The sequence below is a fragment of the Leptinotarsa decemlineata genome, unplaced genomic scaffold (assembly GCF_025532065.1).
Source record: "Leptinotarsa decemlineata unplaced genomic scaffold, Ldec_3_MD MMD2_tig00026336_RagTag_RagTag, whole genome shotgun sequence".
Classification (NCBI taxonomy): domain Eukaryota; kingdom Metazoa; phylum Arthropoda; class Insecta; order Coleoptera; family Chrysomelidae; genus Leptinotarsa; species Leptinotarsa decemlineata.
The window spans coordinates 13,901,537-13,914,101 of NW_027412692.1; positions in this window are offsets into that span (position 1 = coordinate 13,901,537).

Sequence of the window (12,565 nt, forward strand, 5' to 3'; positions counted from 1 at the left end):
GGCTGTATCTTAACAAGGGATGCTCGAATACAGTTTCTTTATATGAAAGATCCTATCTTTTTTTCGATGAGAAATCACCTCCTTAAATGTTTTACACTTATTCAGTTACACCCTGTATAGTAGGTGGAAAACTTACAATCGAAGGAAGAAAATAACTGAACACATGAATGAAAATTTTTCACAAAAATTTTGCATAGAAAAGCTCCTTCCAATTACAATTTGAGTGAAAAAGTCTATCTGAAACAACTACATTCAAATATATGAACACTGACTTACATTGCAAAAATTCATTTTGTACTTCAATGCAATGGAATCGAGATAGCTATCGAATGAATATTTTATACGAAAAGTCGTCGTATTCAGAGTATGTGGGTCTCTTTTGGTGACATAAGTCGATGAGTTTCTGCAAAAATTGTAGGAATTATTTTCATAAAAGATGCTGATGAGTTGATGACAATTGTTTTCACCCGAAACTTCGAAGCACACCTAGGAGGAATAAGTAAATAGTGAAGAACGATGTTATTAAAATATGATAAATATTTCTAGAGGAATTGTATAGTGAAACAACTCATAAATGAAAATCATTTAATTCCAAACTACATTGTACAATACACATTATGGTGCACATTCAAAATCCAACTTCGATTATATATCTAGAAGTGTAAAAATATTAAAATGTGTTTAAAAATTGCAGCGTCCAACGTCAAAAATATTTAAAAATATCAGAATATTCAAAACTGTGCAAAACACTAACGAATCTTATTACAAGTATCACCACGTCAATAATATTTGGGTAAAAATAATAATCAATTTGATACAAACTCAGAAATTAGTTGGGATGTAATAAACATTTTCTACTAGAATGATTTTTATCATATATCTTCTCATAATCTTCATTTAAAGCATAAACGGATTTAAAAAAAGATCTTGCTTCATTCTGTTGAAGAGATCATTGCAAATTTTCACTCAACAACTTGTTGATATCAACATTGAAAAACCTTCAGTTTTTATATTTTCAGTTGTAATATTTGTGAATGTAAAAGAATTTCTAAGCAAAATCTTTGTATCATCAAAATGACTCAAAAAAATATTGATCAATCCAACAGCATAAAGTAATTCTTCGTTCTGTAAATTGATTTGGTGATATTTTTTCTGGGCAATAATATGAATAATCGGAAAAAACGACCTTCCCTTAAATGGGAAGGGGGATGAGTGGCAGATCATTTTGAAAGGTTATTGATTCTCTTTCCGAAAAATCGTGTCTGAAAATTGAAGGAGTAATAAAAGCTTGCCTGAGCTGAGATTATTATTTTTCATTTTATGCTCGAAAAGGAAAAATGAAATTCAAGTGTATTTCCGATTTGTCATACCATTTTATTGAAAAATATATCAGGGATGGATATTGACGTCTTGTATTGAAATTGTATATCAACATATAAGATAATTTTACAATGTCAACTTTCATGTTTGTTTTTTGTTTCATTCCATGTTTGACGAATGCAACAAATACATTATCATCGACTACTATTTGTAAGATAGGTGATCATTGGGTCCTGTACTATTGTTTGATAGCTAGAAGATAAGTAATAATAATTCAGGCGAAACTCTGTTTGAAGCAAAACCCAAACGAGATAGAATGAAGACAGTGTCACCATTAAAGTGCGCACCATATGGGAAACTTTTTTTTCGAAAAGTTTCAATGAAGTTTAACTTCGGCACTTGTTTGTGCTTTAAATTTAACTCAAAATGATGCGGCCAACTGCGACCCACTAACCTTCAGTGTTTGTCAAATTCAACTTTTTTTTTGAAAAAAATTGAAAAAGTGCATTTCTAGATCGAATTTAACAAAAAGTTACTCGAAAAAGTTGTGTCTACAGCAATTTTATATCCATATGCCAAATTTTATACAACTAGGATGAAGTTAACGTTTTGCTTATTTTTGACAGATATCCCCTTTATTTTAAGAAACAAGTTCGGTTAATTGTCATCAATTCTTGTATACATAACAAACTCATCATGGAGTATAACTTTTCTGATACATTTTTACTTATACGGACATTTTTAGAGGGAAATTAAAAATGTGCTATGAAAATTTTAACATGACTGGTGCAAAGTTTCAATCACTTGGCTATTTTCTTAAACAAACGTCAGTACCTTCAATTTTTAAAAAGCAGACACAACTCAAAAACTGCTTGTTGGCCTTACAAGCCAAAATTTATTAACACATTAAAAAAACGAGATTTTGATGTCCGTTTGGGGTTTTCATTCTGGTTTCAAGGAGAGAGAGAGAAGAAAATGTAAAGTTTCCATATAAAATTTTATGGACAGATGAGGCAACGTTCTCTTCAAATGGAACGGTAAGTTCTCAAAATTGCCGATGGTGGGCCCAAGAAAATCCCAATTTCACAGTTGAATGTGGTGATCAGTATTCTTTAAAACTAATGTTTCGTGTGGGATACTTAACGACCAAATAATTGGGCCATTTTTCTTTAGGGAAAATTTATCATCCGTCGGTTATCTCAACCTTTTAAATAATGAAGTTAGTGGAGTTTTGGATAATATGCCTTTGAATATTAAATACGACCTATGTTATCAGCTTGAAGGCGCACCAATACATCACACGGTTGCTGTAAAACAGTCCCTCCAACAAATGTTCAGAGGCAAACTTATTGGACGTAACTGGGAACATTATTGGCCACCTAGATCACCCGACTTGACGCCTTCAGACTTTTTCTTGTGGGTTACCTGAAACAAATAGTGTAACGAAGTAGTACGAAGTAGTACTGACATACAACATCTGGAAAATACCATTCGCGAGTGTTGTGCAAATATTAATCCCCGATTTATTGAAAATGCAGTTACAGATGTCAGTAGAAGGATCATAATTTGTATTGAACGTGGAGGACGACATACTGAAATGTAGGCTATAAGTGTTTGACAACCTCATTTAGATCATTAAGTAATATTTTGTACCCATTTGTATTTTCTATAATATTATTGTTGTTTAAAATTTATAATAATAATAATAGTTCTATCGAAATTATTTGCATTTTTTTTAGATACCTCTGCTTTTTCGAAATCAAAGGTTTGTTTAAGAAAATAGCCAAGTGATTGAAGCTTTGCACCAGTCATGTTAAAATTTTTATAGCAAATTTTTAATTTCTCTCTAAAAATGTCCGTATAAGTAAAAATGTATCAGAAAAGTTAAACTCCATGATGAGTTTGTTATGTATACATGAATTGATGACAATTAACCAAACTTGTTTTTTAAAATAAAGGGGATATCTGTCAAAAATAAGCAAAACGTTAACTTTATCCTAGTTGCATAAAATTTGGCTTATGGATATAAAATTGCCGTAGACACAACTTTTTTAAGTAACTTTTCATTAAATTCGATCTAGAAATGCACTTTTTCAATAAAAAAAAAAAAGTTGAATTTGACAAACACTGAACGTCAGTGTTTGTCAAATTCTAGGAGACTAGATCTAGTTCTTTCAATAAAGCTGATATACTTTTAATATTCACAGTTGCCTCGATATTTAGTTATTCATATTAATACAATATTCATTAAATATATATTCAGAAAACTCTCTCTTTTCCGCCATTTTTCCATCCCTTATTTCAGTTGAATCACAACTATAACATATGAAGTTATCACTGAAACGAGTGAAGTCAAAGTATATCTGTTAACAGTTATGCAACCAGCCAGAGTGAATTTTGGAGCAAGATTTTCCAAATATTTTGTGAGATATGCAAGTTCTTCCCCAATTGGCGAGAATACAAAATCCCTTTGCAGTCGATAACAAGCATTGACGATATCCAACCCACAGCATTCTATTCTATCGCAAGCCATTATCAGAAACGTTGTTTGTAACTGGAATAGAAAATTCGAAATGAGTAAGTACTAGACAGAGAAAAGTAAGAAACATATATGACTCGACAAATGATGTATTAGACTGTTTAAAAAATCGCGATAATTTCAATTTGTAATTAGGTAGGCAACTACTAAACTTGTAAGCAATTCATAATGTTTGTGATGAAATAAAAGTGCCGTGAATGCTTAAAATGTGGAATTTCAACCTTGAATAACTTTTTTGCAAACATAGGATTTATCAAGTTTGAAATTTAAAGTGTTATTCAAATTTCATCTGACTGACTATGTAGAGATTTCTTCTAGGCATGTCTGGCTTGTCTAGCGACAAGCTTTTATTATAATTTCAATTCTGTAAAGTCATAAATGAATGTGGTTGATGTGATTTAAAATTTCATTTTAATCTTTTTATGGCACTTAAATAAACGCTTGTTTTAAAAGTTTTCTATCATTATTTTATTTTATATTTTTTAATTTCAATCGATAGTTATCGATCAATACGAAAGTCCATCTATAACACGGAGAGTCCTTCAACAGAAAAACTTAAGGAACGGGTAAAACTATTATTAGGATAAACTATATCCTATAGAAGTAGGTAGGTATCTAATCCTTCGGCATACCTTATAGAAGAATTAGCTTGTTAAATTTCTTAGTCTATTCATTTCATTGATGGCGTCATTATTACATGGCCGAGTCTCAGTTAATTTCGAACAGTCTAATTCTTCTATGGGTTCTTACAACCTATTACACCATTCATTGTCTTCTTTTTAGAGTCGGGAAGTAGGTATTTAAAGAGAAAAGCTTGATTTAATTTTTTTTCTAGAAATATATTTTTTTTATTGAAGCCAACCCTGGATGTGGCATTATTCTCATGGTGGGGCTACCAACTGCCTATCATAAACGAATGCTTATACAAAATTTCGTGTTCCTGCTATTCACCGCTGAGGAGATCTCTCGTACGGAGCCGATCCTGGCAGCAGGATCAGGTCACGTTTATGATTAACATGCATTGCCATCGGTTCTGGATCAGCATGCAAAATTTCAGGTCACTCGGATACCGGGCAGTGGGTCAAATTAAACTTGCAAGATTTGTTAACATACATACAGGTCAAGTTAAATAAAAGCTTTTGAAAAAAGGATCGTTTTGGTTACGAAAAAGCAAAGAAGAAGGTGACAATTTCTGTCGATCGTTCAAATCGTAGGCACCAACTATTCGAAGGTTTTTGACCTTTCCAATACCTTTAAAACTATCGAACCTATCGCAAACTGTGCGATTGTGATGGGTCAGTCTCCACAAGGATCCTCAAATCCTCGTCCTGGTGACTTATCTTCGCAGCTAAAATCTCCGGAACAAAATTTTGCAAACCAACGTTGAAAACTGCGTTCAATAAGATTATCATCGCCAAATGATATATATCGAAAATACTCACCACCACTGTAATACAAGTAGCAAATCCGGGCACAAATACTCCGGTGTACTCTATCTTGAAAGGGTGATATAAATTCCAGTGGACACGGTTTGGTATGACGAATACAACATAAATCATCAAAATAGTTGAAGGAAGTGTAAATATTTCATTCACATCCTTCATTGTTTTATATAGTATTCTATACTTTGTCTTGATTTGTCGTATTTTTAGTTTCAATTGTATTTCGCTAAGTCGATTTGTTGAGTATATAGAAAATGTATTTTCAATAACTGTTTTCAAATAATCATAACGAATACTCATAATATTCGATATTTCCCAAATCAATATTACTCTCACAAAATGAAAGTACTGCTGAATCCAAAATGTCATGAGTGGAAGATTGAAACTTTGGTAGACACCAGAATAACTATAAAGAGAATGTATTTGCAGAAATAATAATGATAAATGCCAAATGGCAATTTTGAGAATTCCGTACACTTTGCCGTTTTTGTGGTTGAATCTTCGTTTTTCGCAGATGGTTTCCGGCAATATTTCGTGGGGCATTCTATCCCAAGCATCCCGAAATACATAGGCACATAAGAATGATGACACTACATAAATTATCTCCGTTAAATTCTGCATAACTTGAAGTGATAATTCTGATGTTGTGGAATGTTCGTGGCGAATTAGACTGGAAACGGGTGCTTCAAGTTTGATGATTTGGAGGCAGAAGATGATGCAAAATAAAACTATGGAATGTAGATTCCAAAATATCTTTCTCAATAGTACGTCATGAGGTTTGCCACGTAGAGTTAGGCCAACATTTTTGGCAATGGTCAAACACATTTGGAAAACTAGAATATCTCCAGTTTTTCCTTCAGAAGAAATATCCATAGCGACACAGGTCAAGCTGACTGACTGAAAAGAAAATCGTTATGTCACTTTGTTGAACTTTCGATTTGCTTGTCCATTTCACATTCTGTGTTTCTTTTCCCTCGATGCATTAACGCCATGTCAGATAGATTTTGTTCACTCATATTATCAATCACCACTTTATGTCTATTAGAGTGAATGCTAATATAAGGTCATTAAACATTTTTTGTGACAACCACCATACGTTATTTTTTAGTTACGTAACTGATTAATCAAAAGTTTTTGACATATAGACCTTGGGCATATTTGAAGACTGGTTACAAATCAAATCATCTAAAGGAACAATTTGCTTAGGCCAGTCTCAACTCCATACACTGTTGCTTAATGTACTCCCCTGGATAATACCACGAAGAGTGTTGGATTATATCAGACAGGTGTCAGTGCAGGATTCTTCACTGATGATATTCCTGCATATGCTTTTGGCGATACAACTGCCGCAATAGATTTTCAATCACAACACAACAAAGTTTTTGTTTCGGGGTTGAAATTAGATGATTTTAATGTATTTCCACGTGTTAAAACCGAAAGTGACCATAAAAATTATATATTAGCTCTTGTTTTCAAGATATAGTATCATTATATTATATATATGTATATTGAGTTTTCAACAAATGAAATATTTCATCACCAACAGTTGGTACACATGTTTGTTTACATAACACCCCTCTCATCAGCTGTTCTTAAGTAGTAAACATAACCTATGTGAGTTTGTCAATTGTACGCACGTGGTTGCTATTGAAATTATCGTGTGAAGTTGATTTTTAAATTAATTTAAGTGCTGATCTGAAATGCCTCGAAAGTGTGTGAATTCTGTCGATAGCTTTTGCTATATATGTGGTGAAATAACATTTAAGGCTCAGAAACGTAAAATGACACCTATCGTTAAGACAGCCTATGAACATTATTTTGGTGTGAAAGTTGGGGACCAAGATAAATCATGGGCTCCTCATATATGTTGTAATTCTTGTTCCGTCATATTGCGAGAGTGGCTGAAAAATAAAAACCGGGCAATGGCTTTTGCAGTACCTATGGTTTGGCGTGAGCCTACCAATCATACAGACGACTGTTATTTCTGCTTAACTCCTCCCATTAAGCAAGGTTTATCTATGAAGAAAAGAGGAACGGTTAAATACCCTAATCTCCCATCTGCTCTTCGGCCTGTACCACACTCAGACAATTTGCCAGTCCCTTCTCCACCCCAAAACTATGAAATTTTAGAGGAAGGTGATGAAGACTGTTTAGAAGGAGCAACCCATCCTTCTACATCCTATGACCCTGATTTTGAGGTGAGCGATAGGTCTAGTGATCCGCACAGAATTAGTCAAGCAGAGTTGAGTGACCTTATAAGAGATCTTCGCTTGTCTAAGGAAAAGGCTGAGCTGTTAGGGTCAAGACTACAACAGTGGAATCTTCTAAAACATGATGTGAAAATATCTCAGTACAGACAGCGTCAAAAAGATTCGCTTCCTTTTTTTGAGAAAAAAGAAAACCTCGTAGTTTGTTCTGATGTTAATGGTTTGATGGACTGCTTGAATTTGGATCACACTCCATCTGAATGGAGACTGTTTATAGACTCTTCAAAACTAAGCTTAAAAGCTGTACTTCTGCATAATGGAAATCAGCTACCCTCTATTCCTATAGGTCATGCAGTTCACATGAAGGAAACGTATATAAATATGAAAACACTTCTCCAATCAATCAAATATGAACAACACAAGTGGCACATCTGTGGTGATCTGAAAGTCATTGCTATACTCCTAGGAATGCAATTAGGGTTCACCAAGTACTGTTGTTTTTTGTGTCTGTGGGACAGTCGGGATAGAAAAGCTCACTATAAAAAAATGAACTGGCCTACACCAGACCTAAACCCTAATGAGAAAAATGTAGTTTACGAGCCTCTTGTAGATCCTAAGGATGTTCTCCTTCCCCCATTACATATTAAGTTGGGACTAATGAAAAACTTTGTGAAGGCCATGGACCAGGAAGGACAAGCTTTTAAGTACTTGAGAGCAAAGTTTCCCAGGTTGAGTGATGCTAAAGTCAAGGAAGGCATCTTTATTGGGCCTCAAATCCGTGAAATCGTAAATGATCCTGCTTTTGACATGATTTTAACAGGAAATGAAAAAAGAGCCTGGGAAGCCTTTAAGGGGGTTGTACATGGGTTTTTAGGTAACAAAAGAGATGATAACTTCATAGCATTGGTTAAAGAGCTTCTTCAAGCTTACCACCAACTTGGATGCAACATGTCCTTAAAAATTCATTTTCGTCACTCTCATTTTAATTTCTTCCCACAAAACTGTGGAGCTGTGAGTGACGAACATGGAGAAAGATTCCATCAAGACATTGCCTTCATGGAACAGAGATATCAGGGCCGTTGGAATGAAGCAATGCTTGCAGACTACTGCTGGTCTGTGTGTAGGGATGCTCCAGAAGTGTTTTATAAAAGACAAGCTAAACGACAGCGATCTTACAATGAATCGGATGGACTTAATTGAAATTTGGTGGCACAAACTTCTTTTATTTGTCAAAACACTAAGAATAATGTTTTTTTTATTAATTTTGTACTTAAAATATTCTAAAAGAAACATAACAATATTGTTTTATGTACTTTCACTTTTCACGGATAGTATAACTACTCTTTAAGATTAAGTACTGTGTATCTCAAAAACCAGAGCTAATAAAAATTTTTCATTGTTATTTTCGTTTTTATCACCCCAAAATTAGTAGAAATTGACTAATTTAGTGTAGGAAACATTCAAAAAATATTTTTTTGTTGTGTTGTGATTGGAACACACTTGCAGACCGGTTTCGGGCTGTTTGGCCACTCGTCAGTGCAAGGTAGTGTCTATCATCGACATAAAGTCGATGAAAATCGAATTTTTTCAGAGTATCATTCCTCGAACTAGCGGACAACAAACAATAGGTTTGTCATCGCCCCATCTGCCTGTGAACGAGGTAATCAACCGCATATCCGAAATTTGCCCAATTTCTCGTATAAGGAAAAAACTACACATATAGTCAATATTAGGTGTCTACTATACTAGAGTCGAGTCACTGTTATAATCATAATATCAAATTAAACTTGTGAATTTCTGTAGGAGTTTCCAATACAGAATGCTTGCATAAGGTACTCATACGGATGTCGCAAATTTGACCACATTAGCCACAAATCAGGTTGGCTTTCAATGGAGAATATGAGAAAACTACACCTCCTCACAGTTACCCACAAAACCCTTCTGACACGAAAACCAGCTTATCTTTGTGAGAGATTGAAGTTGTTTTCAACTCTCGGACGCGATATAAAAATAATCTTAGTAATCTCAAAGCATCGTAGTTCGGTTTATACTCGCAGTTTTTGAGATTGAAAATCAAATTTAAAGGAAAGTCGGACTGACAATCTTGATAACCACATATACAACTGTTCGTTTGCCTTAACGGATTTCTGTATTATGATTACGATTATACTTGTACACACTCCCTTTCTCATGGTAGGGTTCAAAAACAGCTCAGGCTGAACCCCCGCCAATTCATCAATTATTGAAATAGTATCTTACAGTCAATGCTATGTATTCTATGGTATATTATGATGAATAAAGTCGATTCATTATATTCAAATATTCTATTTGATTTGGTCAATTTGATTGTGACATTGACAGTAATTGAAATTATGAGATTGAGATATAACTAGGACACGAGAGTCAGGTATGATTCAAGAATAAATACACCCAGAATTTCATGACTGTCAGTTTTATCGCTGTTGGAAAGGAGCATTTGGTCACTGTAAAACTACGTTGTGGTGGTCTACCTCTAAGTTTTTCATCATTTTATCGGTTTGTAGGAAAAATTCGCAGTAATGCTCTGTTACAGAGGCCTAACCTTCAAATTTTTCAACATTTTATCGGTTCGAGGGAAATAATCACAATAATATTTTAAGAAGTGAATGCGTATATGCATTTCAAAAGTATATACACATTGAAAATACTTACCAACACAGCAAGGCCACTAGAAAGCGCAGGCACAAATAATCCCGTGTCTTTTATTTCAAATGATGCATTACAACTCCATTCGACACAATCTATTATCAGAAATATTACATAAATCATCAAAATAGTCGAGGGTAGTCCAAACATTCTGTTAACATCCTCCATTGTTTTATATAGTTTTCTATATTTTGTTTTGATTTGTCGTATTTTTAATTTCAATTGTATTTCGCTAAGTCGATTCGTCAAGTCTATAGAAAATGTGTTTTCAATAACTGTTTTCAAGTAATCATAACGAATATTCAGAATATTCGATATTTCCCAAATCAATATTACTCTCACAAAATGAAAATACTGCTGAATCCAAAATATCGCGAGTGACAATTCGAATCTTTGGGAGATACGAAAATAACTAAAAAGGGAATGTGTTGCCAGAAACAAGAATGATAAATGCCAAACGGCAATTTTGAGAATTCCATACACTTTGTTATTTTTGTGGTTGAATCTTTGTTTTTCACAAATGGTTTCAGGCAATATCTCGCGAGACATATCATTCCAAGTATCCCAATATACATAAGCACATAGGAATGATGACACCAAAAAAATTAACTTCATTATATCTTGTATGAACTGAAGCGACAGTTCTGATACTCTGGCATATTTGTGTTGACTCAGATCGGAAATTGTCTCAATAAGTTGGAAGCAGAGGATGACACAAACGAAAATTATGGAATGTAGATTCGAAAATATCTTTCTCAATAGTTCTTCTTGAGGTTTACCACGTAGAGCTAGGCCAATATATTTGGCAATGGTCAAACACATTTGGAAAACTAGAATATTTCCAGTTTTTTCTGCAGGAGAAATATGCATAGCGACATGGGTCAAGCTGACTCACTGAAAAGAAAAATCGTTAGTTCACTTTATTGGACTTTCGATTTGCTTGCTCATTTCATTTTCTGTGTTTCTTTTTCTCTCGATGCATTAACGCCATGTCAGATAGATTTTTTTCACTTGTGATTATCAATCACCACTTTTTCGGTTATTTGAACGGATGTTAATGGAATGTCATTAAACATTTTCCGTGAAAACCACGTAAACGTTATTTTATAGTTTTACAACTTGTGAAAATAGCTGTCTGCAGAGTAGTTATATCAAAGATTTTCGAATTAACTTGTTTCCATCACCCTGTTCTAAACTGTTACCAAATCATTGCCTACTTTGTTTACATATTATCAGTCATTACGAGCTGTCATTTCTATAATGAAAATATATCATTCAATGAGCGAGTAATGGTCATTTCTCACGAATATAAAGAATACTATGCTTTTGTTTGAAGGTGATTGACAATGTTTCATGATGAATTTCACTAGTTCGGACTTCCATTGTCTACTATATAAAATGATTTGAAATCCCTGAAACAACTAAAAAAGAAGATTTGAAAATGAATAGCTGAAAATAACAATTATATTAAGCAAAATAAACCTGAAATGAAATAATAGTGAAATAAAATACAAGTAAAAATAGAACAATTGAATAATTGAAAATAAAGAAATGAAAAAAGAAAATAAAAATAAAAAGTGGAGAAATTCCAAGTCACGTTAGTTCACGACGTTTCGATTGTTAGTATCTACAATCGTCTTCGGGTGATGACTGGACTGATTCCTCCAAGAGATGACTATTTATAGGTCGTTCGAGTACTTTCACTTATCCCAACTTTCCATTTTCCGCTTCACTGGTTCCGTGGGAGATGACCGTTTGGCGGAAGTTGGCCATTTTTCGTTTGATGATGGGTTTCCATATGTTGCGTATTTCTACGCTGGCTTGGCTGAATACGTTGTTGGGCAACCTGTAAGCGGCTTCCTTGAATTTTCTCCTAAACCAATGTTCCTCTCTGTGCAAGATCTCAGCTTGGGACCACTCTTTTCAGTGTGGTCAGTGGACTCAGGTCATTCTTGCCCCCCAAATATGAGTTGCAGTCCTCTTAGAACTGGTTCCCTTTCAGTGGAAGAGCTTCATGAAGCAAGAGCCGAATCGATCCCTCTACGAAACCCTTCTTCACTTGGAAGGATCGATCGCAACTTGAGAAATGGTTCTTATGGAGATTATGTGAAACATGTTCTTCCTTACGAATCAGTAGATAGTTGTCCTGAAAATCTAGAGAAGAAAATTGGATTGGATAATTTAGGAAACACTTGCTACATGAATAGCATTTTACAAGTGTTGTTCATGACGAAGAATTTCAAGAACGAAGTTTTAATGATGAATGAGAACGGGAATGTTTCCTATTTATTCATCAAACTCAAACACCTGTTCATGCAGCTGCAGTTTCGTAAGAAGGTATCATCTTTCCCTCCAACCGATTTCCTGGAGTC